Raw genomic sequence first — 15,150 nt, 5'->3', positions numbered from 1 at the left:
GTTTTATAATTAATTTCCAGCATTTTGCCTATTAATTATAACCTCATTTGGTCATGAAGTCATTTCACTATAATATCGTCACTGAGTTCTCCCCAACAACATACCATTATGAAAGCAACTCGATTAGTGCTCGTTCAATAACCTTGTCATAAATGTGTTACCCTCATAGGATATCCTTAATCTATTTAGGATAATATCATTTCTCCCAATATGATTTTATTTTATCTCATGGTAATCATTACATCTTTCTTCATGAAAAGTCAATTACTATCAAATAGTAATCAAGTCATCCATCACAAAGACGAATGACCTGTGGCCATGTTTACTTTTCATCAATCATGTAATGCCAATGAGATAACATCATTTACCCATGTCTCGGGCTATGAATTCCACTGTTGTGAATGACGATACATACTGCAGAAGTCGTATACCCAACGCACCAGCTTTCAGTTCCTTATCTATTCAAACTCAAGCTTTTATTTACATCAAAGTGTACGAGTTACACACACATAGCCCATCATCCACTCAGGATTGAGGTATGCCATACTATGAACATCACAAGTGAATAAATCCATAAAAAATTTTAGGATCCATTCTACTTAGGTTCAATCTGATGTATTGCCAATCTAGTCAGTCATAGTTATGTCTATATCTTTTCATTCACTCCAATACCCTAGAGAAAACATCTTCTCAATTGAACTTGATAGACGACATATTAGTCCTTCAATTTGTTTGCTCATTTTCGATTAGACTAAAGACATTGTTTAGGTTTGTCTTCTAATACAAGTTGTCCTTTCATATTACGATCCAACCACGTAAAATCGCTTAGTATTAGTTTAAACATTAGACAACCAATGAGCAACATTTGCTTCCATTTTGCTTTGCGTGCAAAAACCATATGAGGACAATCATACAAAGTATATTAATGTAATCAATGAAATTTTTTTATTAACCAAACCGTCAATCACCACTGTTGAACCACCAACAGCCTCCGTTCTCGAACCACCGACAATCTTTTGTTGGTTTGGTTGGGTCAGGTTTGTGTTGTCTCGGTTCTCCGGGTTTCACCAAAAATATTAATTACACAAATCTTATATCTATTTTTGACTTACATAAATTATTCTAAAATAATAAAATAAATAAATCCTGCGTGGAGATGATAGTCCACGATTTAATTACATACGAAAAATAATAATTACCTTCAAATTTCTAAGAACCACAACTTTGACAAAATTACTTTATCATATAAATAATAAAATAATAATATACATTCATTCACAAACATATCTCTAAACATGCTGATAATTATAAGAAAACCACATTTTTATCAAAATTAATCGCACATGAAATTGAGAGAAAAATTTCGATATTGTAACACCTTGTCCGATGTAGTCCCAGTTAGTGGTTAGTGTGGGTAAATTTTTGGCTAAAGTATAAGCTAAGGAAGGCTAATTTACGCCGTATCTGCCAGGTTAAGTGTTGGATCACCAGTACACCTCATGACGCAGCGAAAAAATTCAGCAATTACATCCAAAGATCCATATGGTGGAACGAATCGGGGTGAGAAGGGTATAGACGATTACCTTTAATCATCTGAAAAACTAAAGATAACTATTGTGAAACTTATTACACAATTGTATGTCGATTCCAAGCCGCTACGAAAAGTTTTGTCCTTTATGTAATCCACCCGGTGTGACAACGAATAGTAAGAACTCTCTCAAACTTTTTCAGAGAGAAAATCTCATTAACGGCTACTAGACCTTATTCTCTTTATTTCGGGATATTAGGTTTTCTTAAAAACTCATTTATTTCCTAATTAAGGAATAGTTGATATTTTAAAATGAATCAAAATTCATTATAATAATTAACCAAATATAATAATTATAATTACCATAATTATAATAATGTTTGATGAAAAAATTACAATTACAATAATTATAATAATATTCACCATAAATTATAATTACAATAATTTTAACAAGGATTTCAAGAAACTATGTTTAGTTAAATTTTATACTGAATCAAATTTATATATTAACTTAACCATTTTCTCATCATGTATACATCATACTTGTACATATAATTCGTTTGATATTTAGCTGCCTAATTAAATTAATTCTATAGTCAATTTAATTCATGTGATAGCTAAACAAAATACCAACTATATTTAGATTCCGTTCGTTTCAACCATAGGGTGTGACATTGTAGGTTCTTGTAACATTAGTAGTAATACTAGAACGATTTTAACATTACAAACAATGAGTGGCATCTAGCAATGCATCATTGCTACCTAAGTTACAAGAAGTCATGATTAGACATAACCTCTCTGTGATTAACCCTTCATGTATTAAATCCTTTTGTCCTTTATATTTAGAATGAACACAAGTCATGGAATAGTCACACTTGCATAGCCCATCTAATGTTTCTTGATATCCTGAGTAAACTATGATAAACAAATAAATATGATATCTCATATCAACTTATTCGAGCATGGCCATGCTCAATCAATCAAGTAGCCTAAGATATTGCTCTCATTATGTAGGAGGGACATGTAACAGCCCAATTTCGATGAAATCGGAACAATAGTTTCAGGACCACAAATCCGAGCCGAAAATAAATTAATTTTTAATTTATTATATGGTCCGTATTATGTTAGAAATGTCGTGTGAAAATTTCGATATGAAAATTTTATCGATTATATGTTTAATTAGGGAAAGGTTTAAATCACATAAAATGAAAAAGTTAAATTCTAGTAGCTATAAGGATTAAATAGCTATAGAATTCAAAACTTGAGGTCCTTATATGGTAATTAGACCATTAATAAAAATTTAGTAGATATTTTTGGATGATTTATTCATGGAAAATTAGAAAAAGGCTAAGGACTAAATTGAAAATCAAAATAATTAAAGATGATAAATTAATTAAATAGAAATAAAAATCATTTATATCATATTATTCCCCAAAAAAATACAGGAAACCCTAGGAAAGAGAAAGCAAGCTTTCTTGGCCAAATTAGGTAAGTTTTCTTGTCCTGTTTTTAGTAATTTTGATATTTTTGAAACCAGGATAGTTTAATCTATCTATTTCGGGGATTAATTTGAAAATTTATCAAGGTATGGAAATTGGGTCATGGATGAATATGCTGTAAATTTGAAATTTATGGTAGAAAATGAAAGGTTGTTGATAGATAAACAACTTTTACAAAGTGATTTTTAAGGAAAACATGATTTAGGGACTAAAATGTAAAGTTGTGAAATTTGAAGAAAAATTTTGAATTTTGTAGAATCTGTAAATTTTATGGTGAAATTTTAGTTAGGCTTGGAATAAAGAGTAAATTGCATAAATTTCATCTTCCGAGCCTAGGGACGAAATTAGAATTTATGGAAAAGTTAGGGGTAAAATGGTAATTTTTTCTAGGATATAAATTGAGTCCACTTGAATATGAAATGTGATAAATTGATGTTAAATTTACTCGTATAGATCCAGATAGACCAAATTCGGAGCTAGAATGAGAAAAAGAGGAGAATGTCTATTAGTAGATTTTATGTACACAAACATTTATTGGGGTAAGTTCGTGTAACTAAATTGTGTTTATTTACATGCTTGCATTGATTGTGTTCATGTGAATTGTATAAATTTCATAAATATGTGAAATGATTTCATATCCGATCAAGCCCGATAAATAAAAATGTTTAAATTAAATGATAATGCCCGATAGATGATAAAGGATAAACGATGAAAATGTTCCCTTTATGCTTGAAATTAATGTGGAATGTGTTTACTTGAATTATATGAATGTTATGGATGTATGAAATAATCACATGCCGATAATGCTTGAAAAATGTTTAAATCCCAGTTGAATAAATGGAAAATCAATGGATATGTGATTTTCCGAAATGAATGAGGTCCTGCATTTGTTGCTGACGGGATTTAGCTCGGACAAGTAATTCTATTGACCTTATTATAGAAAGGATTTAGCCCAGACGGGTAATCCTAATATAAGCCCTCTCGAGCATATGTTATGAATTAGATTTAGCCCGGACAGGTAATCCAGATCAAGCTCTTTAGAGCATATGTCATAAAAAGGATTTAGCCTGAACTAGTAATCCTGACTAAGCTCTATTGAGTATAAATATTATAGAACAAGCATACCCGAAAATGAGATTGAAAGAACAAGCATTGTAAAGAGCAAGCATGTTGTACCATTTCGTGAACCACCCAATCGAGGTGAAAGGCTCAATCACCCTGCTTGACACCTTGGGGGATGGAGAGCACACTACCACAGAGTACGTTCAGTTCTATGTGGTGGACCACCCGATGGCATACAACGCCATTTTTAGAAGACTAATAATGAGAATGGAAATGATGACAATTGCAATATTCTGTATGAAAATTAAGTTCTCGACAAAGACTGGGGTTGGATTCTTACGATTTGATCAGTGCAGTGCAGGGCAGTGTCATATGTTATCTGTTAAGTAAGCGAGAGAACTTGCGGCCGAGGGGGCAGAGTTTGCAAAGGGCTGAGTTAGCAAATCAAGCTCTGGATTTGGATAGTCTGGACGTAAGAGATGAGCACAAGAGTAGAAAACCCGAAGTTGCGGAGTATATTGAGACCTTGTAGCTATTTTGTGACAACGAAGAGAGAAATATTACTCAACAAATGTGAAAAAATTAGTTATAAGATTCTTGCTTTTTCATTGTTGTATTTGGTTTTTTATATGAATTTATTTATTTATTTTAAATAATTTTTTAAATTTTTACAATTATTGTTATAAAAATTTTAAAAATATCAAAATGATTTTTTAACTATAGCTCAAGACCATTAGCTATTAACCCTTTGAATTGAGGTGCAATGTTATTTTTTTAATGGAAGTTAACAGTCGAGTAATAAAAATGTAGCAATTTGATAGTGATAGTGGCTACTGTTACATAACTTTGAAAGTTGAGTCTTAACTTTCTATCTCTTGATTTCTCTCTTTTGTTTGTGCTAACTCTTGCTTTATCTCCACCGTCTGTTCTTAGCCTAGATTTTCCATGACTAAAACTTGGCCTACCATTTTTTTTATAGTTAGTGCTCTTTTGGATTTTTCCTTGCCTTGCTCGACGTTGTTGGAAGCTTTGCTCGGTTTGATCCATAGGTTTCGGGTCTGATACATTGCGAGGAGGTTGAAGTTTGTGGATGGCTAGTATAAACTTCCTAAGGTGCCTTAAGTACTCAGGGTAGAGTTCCAAATTACAATGGTTTCCCCCTTTAAGCCACAATGGTTCATACTTCTCTTTGCATAGTTCCTAAGTTGCTTCCTATGAGAAAAGTTCACTTTATCTTCTAACAATAAAAATAAATTTTATTTTAGTCAATTATATTTAGAATTAATTAAAATGATAGAAACATTAAAAATATATAGTTGTAAAAATATTTAATAAAATAATTAAGCGCGATTTTTTTTTTTAAAAAAGAGACTTTCCTAGATTTATATTCAACTAAAAGAAAAGGTTGAAAATAAAAAGCAGAATAAAAACAAAGAAAAAAACAAAGGCCCAAAAGGAGGCTTGATCCATCCAAAAACAAAAAATAGTCAAAAGCAAGTCCAAACCCTAAAAAATCACACATTCCTAACAAACCTTAAAAAGACCTTCCCGTAGTTCGTCATCATTTCTGACGGTCCCTCTTCCTCTTTAACTAATTGTCTCTTCAAGCTCCTCTAGATTACCGTCAACAACCTCACGCTCTCTTATGGTTATAAACAGTATTTTTAATATTAATATTTAAAAATATGTTTACTATTTTATAAAAAATAAATTAAATTGAAAAATGTATCTAAATTAGAATATTTATAAATTATAAATTTGATTAAAATTAAATATGTTTTCAATTATAATTAAATTTATATTTTCAAAAAAAAATTTAAAACATCCCCCAAAATGTGTAAACAACTTTAAAACGGTTTTAGAACAACTTTTTAGCATATCAGAACATCTTTATTCTGATCAAAATCACAAGGAAATACAATCTTACTGAGTGAATAAGATTATGCTTCTTGTTTCTCGTTCATGTGTGTTTGCCTTTATCCTTTGAATAATTGGGCTGTTACGATGTGAGCCCATGTTAATAATCGTTTTCTTATTAACTATGGGGTGCTTCTTTTGTACTGAAATGTGAGCGGTGAATGCAAATTAATGTGAAGAATGTCTCGTCAATGTCAGATTGGGGATCCCAAGTTTCAAGAAAGATAAGATATCAAGAATTCGATGATATTTTTGACTTTTTCTAAATTTCTTTGCATTTTCTTGATAATTGTTGCTGATTTTCTTTTGTTTTGGTATCGACGTGTATGGTGGTGTTTCATAAAATACGTGCATGGATTTAGGCGATGGGGTCTACAGTGTTTAAAAACTTGTTTATCTGACTTGTCCAAATTCTTGCTGAAGGAATAAAGCTTTCTTGGGGGGTTTTTCTTGAGATCTTTTTCCACACTTGATTATGCATCCAAGGTTTTATGTCTGATCAAAATTCGCCTAGATTTTTAGCCTTTATTTTTAAGTTTTTTGTTTCTTTTATCTTTTCATTTTCTTTTTGTTTTGTTTTGCTTTATTGTTAGTCTAAGCCGCTTCTTGGAGGGGACGACAGAAATCCATAATTAGTTCTGTTAATTTTCTTACGTGCTTCTAGGGTTTGTTTTTCTTTATTTTTCAGTTTTCTTGCGTTTTTCTTTTGCTTTGGAATTTTATTACTTTTGTTTTTTTTCACTAATCTTCTTTGTCTTCTTTCATTTTTTTCCTTGCTATCACTTCAATTTTTTTCTCTAAAGTCTCCAGGGGTTTTATCCTTGTATGTTTAGCTTTTTCTTTTTTGTCCTTGGTAATTTTTGATCGAACTGTAAAGGTGGTGATTTTTTTTTTGTGTTTCCTGTTTTCGTGATTGTTAACACATTTATTCTTAAGCCTTTGTTGTTATTTATGTGGTTTTTCTACTGGCTTTCTTGGTGTATTGGTTTACAGTTGGGTGAAAGAGTAAGTGTGAAAGTGTGGTGGGTCTTTTAAGGGTTTAACCTATTATGGCGGACGATATTAATGATTTGTTAAAAAACCTGAAGTTTTTAGAGGAAAAATCTGTCAGGGTTATAAGTTCTAATATCGTATATGATTATCAAGGGTTTGAAGCTTGGGCAGTTGGTAAAATAATAACGATGGAAAAACCAAATAGAGAGGCTATGTGTAGAGTGTTAAGATCCCTAAGGTTTACAAAATATGAAGTAAATTTCATGGCTCTAAACGAAGAAGTAATATTGATCAAGTTCAGATATGTTGAACATAGAAATAGAATCCTTAATCTGATGCCCTACTCGACAATTGCCTATTTGCTATGCTCCCTTTTATAAAGGATAAAGAATTAGAAACCTACGAGTTCAACATCTCACCTTTTTGGATACAAATTTACAACATTCTATTAGAATATATGGGTAGAAAAATTACTATGGATGTTGGCAAAGTTATAGGTGAATTTGTGGCCATCGATTGGAAGGATAAGAATGGAGGGTGGATCGAGTTTATGAGATTAAAAGTTAAGATAAATATTTTAAATCCACTATAAAGAGTGGTTAGGTTAGTGGGCAGGAATGGGGTTGAAAAAATCTGTGCTATAAAATACGAAAGCTTACTGGCATTTTGCTATTATTGTAGGATCATTGGACACACTATACAAAAGTGTAAGAAAAATGAGGAAGTTTCTGACTCCAACAACCTAGGTCTCCAATATGGCAACTGGTTAAGGGCCCTTCCAATGAATCCAAATCAAAACAGAGGAATATGGAGAAACGGTATTGAGATGGTATCAACTCAAAGTATTACTAATGATACTATTGAGGAAAGTAAATTAGATACGAGGGAAGAAGACACAAAAAATGCACAAAAAGGAAAGGGAAAAAAGTATGTTGAAGACTCGATGTCAAACTCTCCCATGGAAAAAAGAATCACCAAATTAGCATGTGACAGACCTAGACGTTTCAAATGTAAAAGAAAGAGACAAAAGAGCATACCTGGAGATAATACGAATGAAAGCCCATCAAAAATAGCTTGGAGAAGATTGGTGGACAACATGTCACCTTGTAAGGCGGAGGCTGGCGACCGACCCCGCCAGGAGCAATGAGATTCTTTAGTTAGAACTGTCAAGGGCTTGGGAACCCTTCGACAGTTCGTGAACTTAAGCGACTTCTTGTTGCTAACAAACCAAATGTGATTTTTCTATGTGAAACTAAACTTAATAGTAATAGTTTAAAACGTATTCATGATTTTTGTAGGATGTCGGGTTGTCTGGCAGTAAATTCAAGCGGGCGAAGTGGAGGCTTGCCCATGCTTGCCTAATACACGCTTTATCTACTAATACACGCTTGCCTAATGGATTCAATACTTTAATCACAAATTCTGTAGATTCTATAGGCATACTTGTACTAGACATCAATTTCTTGCAAACATATGAATGAGTTGAACCTGGATCAATCAAAGTAATGACATTAATATCATATAGAGAAAATATACCCGTAATCACATCGGGGAAGGATGCCTCTTCTCGTGCACAAATAGCATAAGTCCTTGCAGGGGCTCTAACATCTGGTCTTACAGTCGAATCTCTTGAGGTACCTCTGTTACTTGCTCCTACTCCCGGTTGCCTCGGTGATCTGCCTCTAGTAGGAGCATTTCTGGATCTAGCACTCTGTGTTATCTCTCGATTAGCCACCTCTGGACATTCTCGTACAAAATGATCTGGAGCACCACATTTATAACAAACATTTTCGCCTGCCCGACAAGGACCATAATGAAGTCTACCACACCGTGAACACCCTGATCTACCCTGTCCAACATTACCTACACTCGCAGTCGAGGTGTTCTGAGCCTTCAAATCCTTAAATCTGCTGCCTCTATTCTGACTAGAATACCCAGCTGAAAAACTAGATCTGGTAGAAAACTCCTTTGGTCTTTTGGATATAGCCTGGAATGACCTGCTCATCTGTCTCTTCTTTGTATCTTGTGTCTCTGTCTCAACTTTGCCTTTTGTTTTTAACAGTTCCTCTACCTTACAGGCTCTCTCAACTAAAATAACAAACTCTTTTATTTCTAGGACACCCACTGACAGTCGGATATTATCATTTAACCCATCCTCAAACCTTTTACACATAATAGCCTTTGTGGACACACATTCTCAAGCATATTTACTAAGCCTGACAAATTCGCACTTATAATCAGTCATTGTCATATTACCTTGTTTCAATTCCAGGAATTCCTTTCTCTTCTGGTCAATAAACCTCTGACTGATGTACTTTTTACGAAATTCCTCCTAAAAGAAATCCCAAGTGACCTTCTCCTTTGGTACAACTGATACAAGTGTCTTCCACCAATAGTAGGTTGAGTCTCTAAGAAGTGATACTACACATTTCATACATTCCTCGGGTGTACAAGATAATTCATCAAAGACTCTGATAGTATTTTCTAACCAAAATTCTACTCTTTCTGCATCATCATCTTTTGTTGCTCGGAACTCTTCTACCCCTTATTTCCTAATTCTATCAACTGGTGGCTTTTCTCTTATCACTGTACCTGTGACTGGGGGAGCTTGAGCTACATGGGAAGCCTGAGAATCATGAGGGGGTGGAGGTCTAACTGCCGGATTTGTACGAACGAACTCGGCAAACAAATCATTCAAAGCTTGGAAGAGAGCTTCTCGAGTCACTCCTCCCGATTAATCATTCTTGGCCTATTCTCAGATGGTGCTACCCCTTCCGTGGGAGCAGGCGCATTACTTTCTACATCATCATCACCAGCTCGCTCAGGATCCATTACTATAAAACAAAATATCTAAAAATCGTCAAGAGTCATCACACTATCAAAATACAGGTATGGCATGTATAGCTAGACTTTTACTCACACTAATTGTTCTGAGAACTGACTAAACCTGCTCTGATACAAATAAATGTAACACCCCCACGCCTCAAACCGTCATCAGAGTCAAGCTTGAGGTGTTACTAAACTTATCTTACCTTTTAAACAACTCTAAACCACTTATTTTAATTTTCGGAATAAACTATTTTTCTGCGTCATGGTTGCTTAAAAATTCATTTATCGAGTTTCAAAACTCAAAATTAAGATCTGTGAATTTTTACTGAAACTAGACTCATATATCTATCTACTAATTTTTTTCTAGAATTTTTAACTTAGTCAATTAGTACAGTTTATTAGTTAAAGTTACCCCTATTTTAGAATTCATTTGACTGGCCTCTACTTACTACTGAACTTTTCTCTCGTAAAAAAAATCGTATGACTATACCGTTTGTTTCTATTAAAACTAGATTCAACAAGGATTCTAATAATATAAAGTAAACCACCTAATTATTTTTTAAAATTTATGGTGAATTTCTAAAGTTGGAACAGGGATCCAGAAATCGCTCTAGCCCTATTTCACCAAAACTCGATACCTATAAAATAAAAACCTTTACTGTTTTGCTTATTCCATATGAAAATAGACACAACGAGCTTTAATTTCATATATTATTCACCATCAACCCATGTCTCTACAATTTCTTGTGATTTTCAAAATCCGTTATTTACGATACTTGAATTTGTTTTTAAGTTACTTTCACATTTTCTTAGTTTTCATGTGATAGTTACTACTTAATCATACATACCATTAAACATGTATATCATCAGCCACTCTATTAGCTAATCACTAGCAAGTATTTACACATCATTCATTGATCATATCATATCAAAAGAAACCAAGTTCCTATACATGCCATACACAAAACGAAACGTCTAACTATACCAATGTAATTTCTTCGATAGTGTGATCGGGTCTCCGACGTTTCCTTCGATCCCCGAGTGGCTTAATAAAAACTATAAGAAAAAGAAAATAAAGAGAGTAAGCATTAGGCTTAGTAAGCTTAAAAGCAAATAAATTACAACATTCAACATAATGAATAATTATACATAATGTCACCTAGCCTCATAAACTTTCTTTACTTCTCATTTTCTACCTTCTTCTTTACTCACTTACCTTCTTTCTTACCTGACCTTTCACTATTCATAAATATAATCTACCTTCCCTTTTTGCTGATAATTCACTGTAATTTAACGTGTACAATGACTTGTTGAACCACTGGGAATACTAAGGATACTAGGTCGTTCTCGCTCATCAATATCTCGCTAATGCCATGTCTTCGACATGGACTTACATGAATTATTCTGTCTCCAATGCCATATATATATATAATATGGGCTTACATGGCTCATTCCTGTCTCCAAAGCCATATAACTGATATGGACTTACATGGCTCATTTCTGTCCTGTCTTGTCCTATCAACCCCAATATCCTAACATTCCTAAGGTTCAAACGGGGCTTCCTAATGCTTTTCTCTCATCACTTAGCCTTTAATTCGACTTTAAATATTCAAAGAAAATAAGTATATAAATGCTGGAAATTGACAATAATAATGTAAAATAAAAGAGTATTGCATTTATTTCTGTAAACTTACCTCGATACAAAATGTGACTAAACTTTACAATTTAGTCCTTTACTTTTCTTTTCCCGATCTACTCTCGAATTTCGCTCTTCTTGATCTATAATAGCAAATTTAACTTATTTAATATTCACATTTATCAAAACAGTCCTTGACCCAAACTTTGGAAAAATTACATTTTTGCCCCTAAACTTTCACATATTTGCACTTTTTCCCCAAGGCTCGTATTTTAAAATTCATCCTATTTTCTTATGTTTTATGACATGCTGATCATTTTTCCCTTCTATAACAACATCAAATTCACACTCTAACATGTACTTATGACTATTAGGTATTTTTACCGATTAAGCCCTTTTACTCGTTTTCACTTAAAACCGAGTAGCACAAGTTGTCTAACATAATTTAAAACTTCATATTCTATCATAAAACATCAAAATAAACACTTTTCACCTATGGGTATTTTTCCAAATATGAACCCTAACTTAAATTATTGCTAGCATAAGCTTTATCGAGCTACCGGGACTCCGAAAACGTAAAGAACATTAAAAACGGGGCTTGGAATCACTTAATATGAAGCTTGAAAGCTTGAAAAAAAACCCTAGCTATGGAGAACCCTTGAAATTTCGTGCTAATGAAGAAGATGATGAATTTTGTGTTATTTTTCCCTTTTTATTTCATTTAATATCCAAATGACCAAAATGCCCTTCCTTATTAAACTTTCAAAAATTCCATCCATGTCCTATTTTTTCCATGAACTTAGAAATTGGTAAAATTTTTATTGAAACCCTCCTAATTAATATTCCAAAGCAATTTATACTAAAAACTTCTAGAATGCAAGTTTTGCAAATTATTCGATTTAGTCCCTAATCTCAACTTAAGCACTTTATGCATAGAATTTCATCACAAAATTTTCACACAATCATGAAATCATATCATGAACCTCAAAATAATAATAAAATAAATTTTTCTACCTCGGATTTGTGGTTTCGCAACCACTGTTCTGTTTAGGCCCTATTTCGGGATGTTACATTCACTGATGAGAAAATCCTTAAAACATTCAACCAAATGGACCCGAAAATGGTTCTCGATATTGATAGCCTCCCTGGAGTTTTCTTTAAAGAAAACTAGGAGGTCGTGGGTAAGGATATTCTCTTTTGTTGTCATGGCTTCTTAAATGGGGTGGTTAATATGGCCAGTATAAATGAAACGATAATTGTTCTCATTCCTAAAATAAGTGAACCATCGAACATGATTAACTTCTGCCCTATTAGTTTGTGCAGGGTTTTTGACAAGATCATTGCTAAGACTTTGGCAAGCCGTTTAAAAGGCATTTTACCTACATGCATTAGCCTAAATCAAAGCGCTGTTGTTCTAGGAAGAATGATTCTGATAATATCCTTATTGCGCATGAATTAATGCATTACTTACAGAGTTCGAAAAAGGGTTCAAACAAAAGCCTTATGGTGAAACTCGACATGAGCAAGGTATATGATTGAGTGGAGTGGAACTTTCTTGAAGACGTGATGAGAAAAATGGGTTTTGACATGGCGTGGATTAGTTTAATTATGAAATATGTGCGTTGTTAAGTATTGCAATGGGTGTCTTTCAAATCCGATTATTCCAGAAAGAGGACTTCGACAATGGGACCCTCTCTCCCCTTATCTTTTCCTTTTTTATATGGAGGCACTTTCGCAAATTCTTTTATGTGCTTAGAATCGTGGGATTATTAGGGGTGTTAGAGCTAGTATGAAAGGGCTAAATATCAATCATTTGTTTTTCACTGATGATGCTCTCCTCTTTATTAGAAACAAAAAAGGGGAAGCTGAAGCTTTCATGAATATTTTAAATGATTTTAAAAAAATGTCCGGACAAAAAATTAATGTAGAAAAATCTATGTTTTATTTTAGCCTGAACACTCCTACAAATCAACGTGAATTTTTTAGCAATTTGCTCCTTATGAAGGTGGTTGAGAAGCTTGATAATTATCTTGGCTTACCTTTGTATATTGGGAAAAGGAAATATTTACCTTTTAAGGACATTCTTAATCGTCTTTCCTCTAGAATTAACAGTTGGTCTAAACGTCTCCTTTCGTACGGAGGCAAAGATGTCTTTGTTAAATTTATTCTTCAAGCCTTACCAAATTATGCTCTGTCTATTTTTCTTGGTCCTAAAGGTATTATTGAGCATATGAACTCAAGGATTCACAGAATGTGGTGGGCAAGTAACAACAAGGACTGAGGCTGGACTTTGATGGCATGGGACAATATTTGTATTCTTAAAGGTATGAGAGGTCTTGATTTTAGAGACTTTAATCTTTTCAACCTAGCTCTTCTCGGAAGACAAGCGTGGATACTTTTCAATAATAAGGATGTGCTTTGCTACCGTGTTCTCAACTCAAAAAACTTCCTGGATTGTAACTAGAGGTGCTCATAGGCTGAGCCGGGTTCGAGTCGGGCTTAACTAAAAATTTAGGCCCATTTATTGGGCTCAGGCAGGCCGGGCCCAAAAAATGGGACTAAAATTTTGCCCAAGCCCTACCCAAATAAAAATACTAAAACCTGGGCCCGGCCCGGCCCACCCGTATTTATTTTTATATTATTTTATATAATTTTTAAATATATATAATACATCAAAAATACTAAAAAAATCAAAACAAATATTTCCCAACAAAGTGAAAATAAATTTTAAAAAATATGTAGACTTAAATAGCACTAAGATAGATGCAACTTAACAAGCAAATACCTCTAAAATAATAACAAAATTAACAAATGCCTTTAAAATAATAACAAAATTAATAATAAAGTAAGTTTTATACAATATCCAAACAATAACAACAAAATAGTCGCAACTAATAGTAATATGGTAGCAAAATAGGGAGAAAACAACAAGAAAATAACATTCAAAAACAAAAAAAAAAGTAATTTTTTTTGTCATTTAGTAAATTCGGGCCGGGCTGGGGCCAAAAATACCTTACCCGAGGCCCGACCCATATTTGAAACAGACCTTATTTTTTTGTCCAAGCCCATTTTTCGGGTCTATATTTTTGCCAAAACCTTCCCACGTTTCGGGTGGGCCTTCGGGCCAGGCCGAGTAGCCCGACCCATGAACAAGTCTAATGGTAACCTCTTTAGCCCAAAACATGTTGATAAACCGTTTGTTACTTTGAGAAGTATTGCCATTGCTATTCGAAGTTTAAGACAAGGATTTGGGTGGTTGGTGGGAAATGGTAAAAGTGTGGATATTCATAAGGATAATTGGGGGTTTGAAGGCCTTAATGGGGATGCTTTTACATGCAGCAGGGAACAAGTTAGCGAGAAGAAAGTTCATGAACTATGGATGCCGGACAGTAAACGTTGGGACAAGAATAGGGTGAATGATATTTATGGAGAAACTTTGGGGGACCAAATCTACAATATCCTCATTTTTCCTTATTGTCCGAAAGATGTGCTGGTTTGGTTTCATAGTCATCATGGCACATATACAACTAAAGCTGTGTACTCCTGGCTCATTTTTAAAAAGATAGGCATGGGACCTTATCGTTTATTCTGGAAAATGATTTGAAAGCTCAAAATCATTCCAAAGATTCGTATTTTTGCTTGGAGAGTGGGTCATGAAATTTTGCCTACAAATTCAAAAATTGCGA

The sequence above is a fragment of the Gossypium arboreum genome, chromosome 2, assembly GCF_025698485.1.
Source record: "Gossypium arboreum isolate Shixiya-1 chromosome 2, ASM2569848v2, whole genome shotgun sequence".
Taxonomy (NCBI): domain Eukaryota; kingdom Viridiplantae; phylum Streptophyta; class Magnoliopsida; order Malvales; family Malvaceae; genus Gossypium; species Gossypium arboreum.
The sequence above is the reverse complement of the archived record's forward strand: the minus strand, read 5'-3'. Positions refer to the sequence as shown.